The sequence below is a fragment of the Bubalus bubalis genome, chromosome 13, assembly GCF_019923935.1.
Source record: "Bubalus bubalis isolate 160015118507 breed Murrah chromosome 13, NDDB_SH_1, whole genome shotgun sequence".
Classification (NCBI taxonomy): domain Eukaryota; kingdom Metazoa; phylum Chordata; class Mammalia; order Artiodactyla; family Bovidae; genus Bubalus; species Bubalus bubalis.
This window is the reverse complement of record NC_059169.1, coordinates 70130543-70140959: the sequence shown is the minus strand read 5'-3', so window position 1 is coordinate 70140959 and position 10417 is coordinate 70130543.

Genomic DNA, 10417 nt, shown 5'->3' with positions numbered 1-10417 from the left:
ATATAGGGAGGGGAGACTTACTGGGACCACCTGCTGACCTTCCATCAGTTGAGGCCCCTCTGAATTCTCCCCTGGGATTCAGTGAGACTCTGCTTATCTTACAACAACTGTCTCCCTCCTTTTCACTGGAGATGACAAGTACATTTCTATATCCTTGCAACAAATCAGTCCTAAGAAAGCAATGAAGAGCGGAAAATGACATATTATTTGTCCCATCACCTCTTGTCAAATGAAGGGGTCCCTGAGGTCTTGGGCTTCCAGGGCCCTTCTTGGTAGCCGCTGTCTCTTTCTGGTGTGCGACACTCCAGCCTAGCTCCTACTCATTTACGCAATATGAGTGACTGTCAGGCCCTGGGATTCGGCCACACACAAAACAGAAAAAGACCCCATGCCCTGGAGCTGAGATTCCAGTGTGGGGAGACAGACAGTAAAGAAACAGAGAACATAGCTGGCAGAGATAAACATTATAAAAATAATTAAAATGTGTGTGTGAGAGAGATTTTATAAAGGGTGGCTGAGCAAAGACCTAAGTGAAGAGAGCGAGTGAGCCATGAGAACGTAGCAGGAAAGGGAATCTGAGCGATTTGCTGGGAAGCTAAGAGGTGGGCGGTAGGAGCAGGATGTGGGATCAAGGGATGAGAACATGTCCAGTAGCCAAGGAGTGGGCTTCCCAGGCGGCACTAGTGGTAAAGAGCCTGCCTGCCAAAGCAGGAGATGTAAGAGATGCAGGTTCCATCCCTGGGTCGGGAAGATCCCCTGGAGGAGGAAATGGCAACCCATTCCAGTATTCTTGCCTGGAGAATCCCATGGACAGAAGAACATGGCGGGCTACAGTCCACAGGGTCGCAAAGAGCTGGACATGACTGAAGTGACATAGCACACGCATCTCATGATTCAGGGATGCAGGAGAGAAAGGGATGAAATCTGGAGGCCACCCGACCCAGCGATCGAACCCGGGTCTCCCGCTTTGTAGACAGATGCTTTACCATCTGAACCACCAGGGAAGTCCCCCTACAGAGCTGGGACCCTACAGATGGAAGCAGGTTGAGGATGTGATGGACAGCTGAATTCATACGACTGTGTCCAGCATTCTCAGTGGACTTCGAGCTGAGTGATGGGCCACAGGGGTTCAGGAGGTTTGAGGAGAAAGAGAAAGATGATGAATGAATTTCAGAAAACAAACCACCAGGGCAGTGCTTCTGAACATCTGATGCAGAAATGAATCACCTGGGGACATTGTTGAAGTGCTGCTGCTGCTGCTAAGTCGCTTCGGTTGTGTCCGACTCTGTGCGACCCCATAGATGACAGCCCACCAGGCTCCCCCGTCCCTGGGATTCTCCAGGCAAGAACACTAGAGTGGGTTGCCATTTCCTTCTCCAATGCATGAAACTGAAAAGTGAAAGTGAAGTCACTCAGTCGTGTCCGACTCCCAGCGACCCCATGGACTGCAGCCTACCAGGCTCCTCCGTCCGTGGGATTTTCCAGGCAAGAGTACTGGAGTGGGGTGCCATTGCCTTCTCCTGTTAAAGTGCAGATCATCCTAATTCAGGAGGTCTGGGTGGGGCCTGAGCTTCTGCATGTGTAAAAGTGACATCTGTGCCGTTGGTCCAGGAAGGGAAATAGATTGGACTTGTGGGCAGTGTGATGGGACCTTTAGGGTCTGTGGCCAGCAATTAAAGTGAGAACACTCACCCCAGCTAGTGTTCTTTTCTGGCTGCTTGGGTACAAGGATAGAGCAGGGGATAGCTGAGCGTTAGTGGTATTTATGAGGAAGTGTTCTTAAAAAATATGCCATTTACCCTAAGCTGAGTCAGGAAGGATGTGAAAAACTAAGCTCTGATGGGGATGAAAAAATGATAAGGCCAGTGTCAGGGGCCTTGATGATGTCAGAGAATTGCTGGGATGGGAGCATTAGAACCAATAAGCGAGAAGGAGAGGAAGAGGTGCTCAAGAAGGGGGGCTTCAAATCGAGACTTACATTTGACGACAAGGTCCACCAGGGTGGAAAGTTATAGACCACTCAAGGTGAGGAGGTCAGGAACATAGAGGCCAAAGCTCCCTAAATAGTGACGGAAGGGGTTGGTGAAGATGAAGATGGTGAGTTCAGTACTCAAGTTCTTAAGGAACAAGGAGGCTGAACGTGAAGGCAACTGGAGGGCGCCAGGGGTTTAGTCTGGTGGCATGGACTCTGAAGGAACTTGTGCCAGCAGCTGGCCAGGGACACAAGACAGACATAGTTCCCTCTCCTAAGTGTGATGAGAACCATGAAGGGTTTTAGACCAGTTTGTTGTTGTTTGGTGGCCAACTTGTGTTTGACTCTTTGTGACCCCATAGGCTGCAGTGTACCAGGCTTTCTGTCCTTCACTATCTCCCAGAGTTTGCTCAAACTCGTGTCCATCGAATCAGTGATGCCATCCAACTCTCTCATCCTCTGTTGCCCCCTTCTCCTCCTGCTCTCAATCTTTCCCAGCATCAAGGTCTTTTCCATTGAGTCAGCTCTTCACATCAGGCAGCCAAAGTACTGGAGTTTCAACTGCTATATAGACCAAATGTTTGTGTCCCACCTAGATTCATATGTGGAAGTCCTAACCCTTAATGTGGCAGTATTCAGGGCTGGGGCCCTCAGAAGGTGATGAGGCTTCACCCTCATGAATGGGATTGTTGTTGTTGTTTAGTTGCCAAGTCGTGTCTGACTTTTTGTGATCCCATGGACTGTAGCCCGCCAGATTCCTCTGTCCATGAGATTTCCCAGGCAAGAATACTGGAACAGGTCGCCATTCCATTCTCCATGGGATCTTCCTGACCCAGGTATTGAACCCAAATTTCCTGCAATGGCAGGCAGGTTCTTTACCACTGAGTCACCTGAAACATCCTGAATGGGATTGGAGCCCTTATAAAAGAGCTCCCTTGGCCTTTTCACACATGAGGGTAAGAGAAAAGACAGAGGGTAAGAGAAAAGGGAGTGGGCCTTTACTAGACACAGAATCTGTGCCTAGGCACCTTGTTCTTGAATTTCTCAGTCTTGAGAACTGTCAGAAATAATTTTTTTGTTTATAAGTGACCCAGTCTATGGTATTTTGTTACAGTGGCCTGACCAGGCTAACAGAGCAAAGAAAGTGACATGCTCCAAATGAGATTTTGCATAGCTCAGTTTTTAAAGAATCCACCTGCAATGCAGGAGACCCCAGTTCGAGTCCTGGGTTGGGAAGATCCACTGGAGAAGGGATAGGCTACCCACTCCAGTATTCTTGGGTTTTCCTTGTGGCTCAGCTGGTAAAGAATCTGCCCACAATGTGGGAGACCTGGGTTCAATCCCTGGGTTGTGGGAAGATCCCCTGGAGAATGGAAAGGCTACACACACTCCAGTATTCTGGCCTGGAGAATTCCATGGACAGTATACTCCATGGGGTCTCAAAGAGTCGGACACGACTGAGTGATTTTCACACAAAGACTTCTCGGACTGCTATACAGAGAAAGGACTGGAAGGAGGTTCCGTTTGTCAAAGAGTGGACTCCAGGAGCTTCAGCTTCACCAAAAACTTGTGAAAATGCACATTCTTGGGCCCCTGAATCAGAAACTCTAGGGTTGGGAACCCTGCAACCTGAGTTTTAATGTAAACTCTCCCAGTGATTAGATGTCAGTTGAAATCAGACTAAAGAACACAGTGATTTGATTAGGGCAGTGGAGAGAGAGAGGATGGAGCCATATTTTGGTAGAGGAAGGACCAGGACAGAGTATGGGATGTGTGTGTGAGGGGGCAGGTTTCTGGGAGAAGGCAAAGCATAGATGGAGTCTTATGCAGAAGAAAGGCAAGGGTGGAGAAGCCAATTTGCCAGTAAGATCAAAAGTTCAGGTCTGTCCGTAGTACAGGGTAAATGTGTTCTGGAGAAGTTCTGGTGGGAAGTGAAGTTATGGGTAAAAACCACAGCAGTTCTCAGCAGGAAGTTGGAGATGCCTTCATGCAGGATTGCTGCACAGGGCCCCATGGGACGGGAGTCATGTGACGTGTCATCCGTGGCTCTCTAACAGTCTGACCGCTGCTGCTGCAGCTGCTTAGTTGCTTCAGTCGTGTCCAACTCTTTGCAACTCCATGGACTGCAACCCGCCAGGCTCTTCTGTCCATGGGGGTCCTCCAGGCAAGAATACTGGGGTGGGTTGCCATGCCCTCCTCCAGGGGATCTTTCTGACCCAGGGATCAAACTGGGGTCTCCTGCATTGCAAGCAGATTCTTTACCACTGAGCCACCAGGGAAGCTCCAACGGTCTGGCTAAGTGTCAGTATTTTACACTCGTAGTTGGTGGCCTGATAGAGCACTGAGTTTGGAATCCAGAGGAGTTAGGTCCCTGGGTTCTAGTCGCTTTTCAGCAAGTTACCTCACCTCTGTGAGCTCCAGCCTCTACCTCCCTTCAATCGACATTTTGGTATCTATATGTCAAGATTCCAAGGCACCAGGATTGTTCTGAAGACTTTCTGCTCTTCTGTTATGACCTTCAAGCACCTTCTAAGTGTCTTTGCTCTCCATGACACCCAATCACTTTTACTTAGATATTGTTGGTGGCGTGTTTGAACAAGAGCCTGGGGAGGGCCTCCGAGGCAGGTTGGCCTCCCTGAGTCCACTAACCTACAGAATAAATGCATAGCAAAGAATGGGGGGCAGGCAGGCTGTCTTGGCCCAGGAGTCTGTTTTCCAGGGGTTCACTGAGATGCAGTTCATCTTGCACACAGATAGCATTAGGCTTGTGAACTCTGCTGTGGGCAGAAGAGACACTAAAGTTGTTTGGAGGCTGCGGCAGTTGATGATGCCAGTTTGTGACATGAGAGTCTAGCAGAGTTAGAAAGGAGCCTGTGTTCCTTGCTTTACAAACACAAAAAGCCAGGGCTTTGTCCACAGGACCACACTGGGACTGGTGAGTGTAACAGAGAGAAACAGAATTCCAGCCTCCCAGCTGCTCCTCTCTTCACTCTTATACTTTTTAAAAAAATATTTGTTTATTTATTTGACTGTATTGGGTCTTGGTTGCATCACTCGGGATCTTCCTTGCTTCATGCTAGATCTTTCTTTGCAGCCCACAGACTCTCTATTTACGGTGCATGGGCTTAGTTGCTCCCAAGGCACGTGGGACGTGGGATCTTAGTTCCACAACCAGGGATTGAACCTCCGTCCCCTGCACTGTAAGACCGATTCTTAACCACCGAACCACCAGGGAAGTCCCACTCCTATACTCTTAAAGAACTGACACAAGACCAGACAACAAAAAGTCCAGAAAGAACTGACATCTTTTGCATGAGCATGGCCTTCATTAAAGAGTGTTTCCTGAATATGGGCTTGGTGTCAGTTCTCCCATGACACTGCTCTGCTGGATCACAATGGTCCTGTAGGCAGATACCATCAAGGTTCAGGGCTCCGTGGTGTGCGTGCTTTGGGCTCCCAACTGTTGGCAGGATGGATGGGTGGGTAGGTGAACAAACAACTGCCCGCAGGAGCTGGAGAATATCACCTGGACAGACTCGGAGTACAAATTCAGTGTCAAGGAACATCATGTTACACTGGTTATTTTTTCTGGCGCGGGAGACTATGTCTCGGAGGAAAAACCCTGCTGTTGCCCAGCAGTGTAGACATCAGCCATCAATTACATGCAGTCACTACTGCTGTTTTTTAATGTGTCCTGACTCCTTCAGTGGAGGCAATAAACAGTTAAAACATTTGCTCTTACACTGTCCTGAACACTCGTTTGGAGTGGCTATGAAAATCAACCATCTGAGGAGAAGAGAAGGAAAAGGAATTAACCTCCAATGACTTCACTTTCAGAATGAGTCAGGGCAGCTTAAAAAAATAAAAAATAAAAAAATCACCACTGGATGCAAAGAGAGGCAGAGACACAGGGCTGCAGAAGCAACAGCAAGTTCCAAGGAGAAAAGGACAGTGTTAATAAAGGCTGTTTTGGTTCTCTTGTCCCTGGGATCTTTTGGTGGGCTCATGATTAGGTCTGCAAGTCACCTGACTCCCTTTGGAGAACTGAACACTTGGCGCTTCTTGGGCCACAAAGATGTTTTGCTGCTTTTGGAGTCGGGAAGAGATGGGTTCTAGTCCGCTGGCTGCGTGACTTTCGGCCAGTTACTTAACCTCTCTGAGCCTTAGTTGTGAGAAAGGTTTGTCCAGAGTAAGTGATATAGCACACGGGGCTTCAGTGCGTGCTCATCGAAGGGCTGGAAAGTGAGGGGGTTCCGGTTCCCGGAGTTACTGCGAGCAAACTGCGCGGGTAAGGAGGGGGACAGCTGGGGGCGCGCCCTCCGCGAGGCCTCAGAGCCGCCTTGCTTCGCTCGAGGGGCGAGTCCAGGCTCGAGCTCTGAAGACAGCGCGCCCCCTAGAGGCCGTCTTCCGGAACAGATTTCTTCCTACACAGGGGGGAATAGAAACCTTAGAGGCACCCCTGGCCAAAGGCACAGGGTGAAGAGGGGCCGCCCAAAGCTATCAAAACCTTTTTCTGTGTTTTCCGAAGGCTTCGTGCGGATTCTGTCGACTGTACCAGGCTGCATCCCCAGGCTGCCGAGCTGACCACAGTCGGGTAAACTGAAAGAAATACTTGGTTTTTTCAAGCAGGAGAGGCTCAAGTAATATTTACCCAGCATTCACTCTGTTCCAGTGTGGGAACTGGGTGCTCTTCACTTAACCTTATCTTGTTTAAACTTCTCAGCAGCCCTGCGAGGGAAGGTTTATCCTCTGTTTTTCGGGTGAGGTAATTGAAGCACCTTAAAAGAAGGTATTTGCACAGTTGAAACATGCCAAAATTGAGATTTGTGTTAATCTGCTTGTTGTTGTTGAGTTGCTCAGTCATGTCCAACTCTTTATGAAACCATGGACAGTAGTAGCCTACCAGGCTTCTCTGTCCATGGAATTCCCCAGACAAGAATACTGGAGTGGGTTGCCATTTCCTCCTCCAGGGGATCTTCCCAGGGATCGAACGTGTCTCCTGCCTTGGCAGGTGGATTCTTTACCACTGAGCCACCAGGGAGGCCATTTGTTAAGACTCCTATAACAAAAAACCCCAGACTGGGTGGTTTAAACAACAGAATTTATCATCTCACAATTCTGGAGGACAGAAGTCTGAAATAAGATGGAGCTGGTTCTTCCTGAGAGGGCCCTGAGGGAGGGATCTTTTCCAGGCCTTTCTCTTTGGCTTGTAGATGACTGTCTTCACTCAGTATGCATGTCTGTCCCCCAATTTCCTCTTTTTTAAAAACACCAGTCATATTGGATTAGTAGTAGTTGCAGTGTTAGTCTATCAATCATGTCTGACTCTTTGGAACCCCATGGCCTGTAGCCTGCCAGGCTCCTCTGTCCATGGAATTCTCCAGGCAAGAATACTGGAGTGGGTTTTCATTTCATTCTCCAGAGGATCTTCCTGACCCAGGGATCAAACCTGGGTCTTTTGCATTGCAGGCAGATTCTTCACCATCTGAGCTACTGGGGAAGCCATATCCAGCAAAACTGTCCTTCAAAAAAGATAAAAGAATATATGGCAATATAAACAAAAACAAGAAAACAAACATAAGAAATCTTAGATGTGAAAAATATATCAATAATAGTTGAAAAGAACATATCAGGTGGATGAATAACAGAATGGATAGGGCTGCAGAACAGATTAGCAACTTGGAAGACGAGGTGAAGGAAATCTTTCAGAAGGAAGGAGGAAAGAGATATAAAATATAAACTATTTTAAATTTTATTTTACAAAGAGATATAAAATATTTTTTAAAAGCTAGGTTATTTGGAAGATGGAAGTAGACGTATTGAATACTATCATGTGACTGATAAGAGTCCTAGAAAGAGAGGAAAAAGAAAATGAAGAGGAAGAAGTGTTCGAGGAGAAATTGAGATAATTTTTTGTAACTTATAAATGATGAAAGATTGAAAGAGTAATAGAGGAGAAATAATGAAAAAATTCCACACCAGGATATTTTACAGTAAAATTAAGAATTTCAAAGCAGCAGAGAAAATTCTAAAGTACGGCAGAGGGAAAGAGAATATCTCAAAAAGAGAAGTCAGATGGCATCAAATTCTTCAATAGCAACAACTGATTAAGAAAATAGTGGAGGGAATTCCCTGGTAGTCCAGTGGTGAGGACTCTGCGCTTCCACTGCAGGGGGCATGGTTTCAATCCCTGGTCAGGGAAAAATCCCACATGCCAAAAAAAAAAAAAAGAGAGAAAAAAAAATAGTGGAGTGGTATTTTCAAAATATTGAGGGGACAGAAATTAGAACCAGCCTCTTTCCTTTGTCCAATCTGCCACCAAAAGCAGTGCATAATTAAAAAATATTCTCAGGCATTGAAGTCCCCAGAAAATTTATCACACAAAGACTACACTGGAAACTGTTTTGGACAAAGAGCTTAAAATAAGTGGGGAGAAAATCTTGTAGGTGCTGCAAGAGATACGAGTAAAATTTGTTTGACTTAAAAGAATAACTGCTGCTGCTGCTGCTAAGTCGCTTCAGTCGTGTCCGATTCTGTGTGACCCCAGAGACAGCAGCCCACCAGGCTCCACCGTCCCTGGGATTCTCCAGGCAAGAACGCTGGAGTGGGTTTGCCATTACCTTCTCCAATGCATGAAAGTGAAAAGTGAAAGTGAAGTCACTCAGTCGTGTCTGACTCTTCGTGACCCCATGGACTGCAGCCTACCAGGCTCCTCCATCCATGGGATTTTCCAGGCAAGAGTACTGGAGTGGGTTGCCATTGCCTTCTCCGAAAAAAAGAATATATATTTCTCATAAACTGGCATTAAAGTGTAGGTAGTAACACTATGTAGATTTCCCAGGTGTGCTAGTGGTAAAGAACCCTCCTGCCAATGTATCAGTGTAACCTGCAGGAGACACAAGTTCGGTCCCTGGGTGGGGAAGATCCCCTGGAGAAGGAAATGGCAACTCAATCCAATATTCTTGCCTGGGAAATCCCATGGACAGAGGAGCCTGGTGGGCTACAGTCCACAAGGTCACAAAAGAGTCCAACACGACTGAAGCAAATTAGCACACACACAGAGTAAGGTAATGTAGGTCTGGGGTTAGAAATGAAGAGAGATGAGTGTATAGTAAAGCCTTACTCTTATTAGGGGTGTGAAAGTGTTAGTCGCTCAGTTGTGTCCAACTCTTTGCATTCCCATGGACTGTAGCCTGCTAGGATCCTCTGTCCATGGGATTCTGTAGGCAAGAATTCTGGAATGGGTTGCCATTCCCTTTTCCAGGGGATTTCCCTGATCCAGAGATGGATCCTGGGTCTCCTACATGGCAGGCAGATTCTCTACCATCTGAGTCACCGGGGGGAATATATACTTATTAAAGAAAGGGTTAACAGGAAGTACAGAAAAAGTGAGTCAGACTGAAATAAAATACTAAGATCACAGAAACAGGTCCAAATATATAAATAATTACAGCAAATATACATGAACTAAATTAATCAGTTTAAGAAAAAGACTGACTGACCATTCGATTTTTTAAAAAATCCAAGTATGTGCTGTTAACAAGAGATGAACCTAAAGCATAAGGAAAATGCAAAGGCTGTATGTAAATGAATGCAAAAGGATATACCAGCAAAATACTAATCAAAATAAAGATGGTTTATCTACAGGAATGTCTAACTCACTTTGATTTTCATAAAGGTCTGGAAGTTAGAACAGTATTTCCAAGTTAACTCTATGACTAGCATGCAGGTTGGCTTGCTTAGGAATTAGTGTGCCAATTTGGTTGGAAGCTCCACTGATTGAAACAAAGGAATCCAGGGACTGAAAGACCAATGAGTTAAAGCGCAGTTAACTTAAGTCACAGTTGTTCAGTCGTGTCTGACTCTTTGCAATTCCAAAGACTGTGGCCCACCAGGCTCCTCTATGAAATTCTCCAGGCAGGAATACTGGAGTGGGTTGCTATTTCCTTCTCCAGGGAATCTTTGGGACCAAGGGATTGATTCTGGGTCACCTGCATTGCAGGTAGATTCTTTACCATCTGAGCCATTTAGTAGATGGGAAAAGGAAAAAAGGAAGGGCATAAGTTGCTGGGATTCTCTTAGAGATGCAGGGATAGCAAGTCACTTGGGAAGAGGTGACATCCAAAAGCCACGAAACCACAACCCTGAGAAAATAAGTATTAATCAGGGGGTACAACAGGAATAAGGCCCAAAATCCAAGTGGAAGAGAACAGGCAAATGGAATCTTCACTGCTCATGGATCAAAACGTAATGTTTCAGGTATGTGCTTCTCGGCAAATATTCCTACCATCTGCTTTTGAAATGACGGAGCTGGTTTAAAAATGATATATGCCAGGCACTTCAAGGGCCCCACATTCTGTAGGCAAAAGTGAAGACAGAGTTAACAGAGCACATTTCTGTTTCACCTGACTGCATGGAAGACTACGTTTTTCCTTTAAAGGTGTG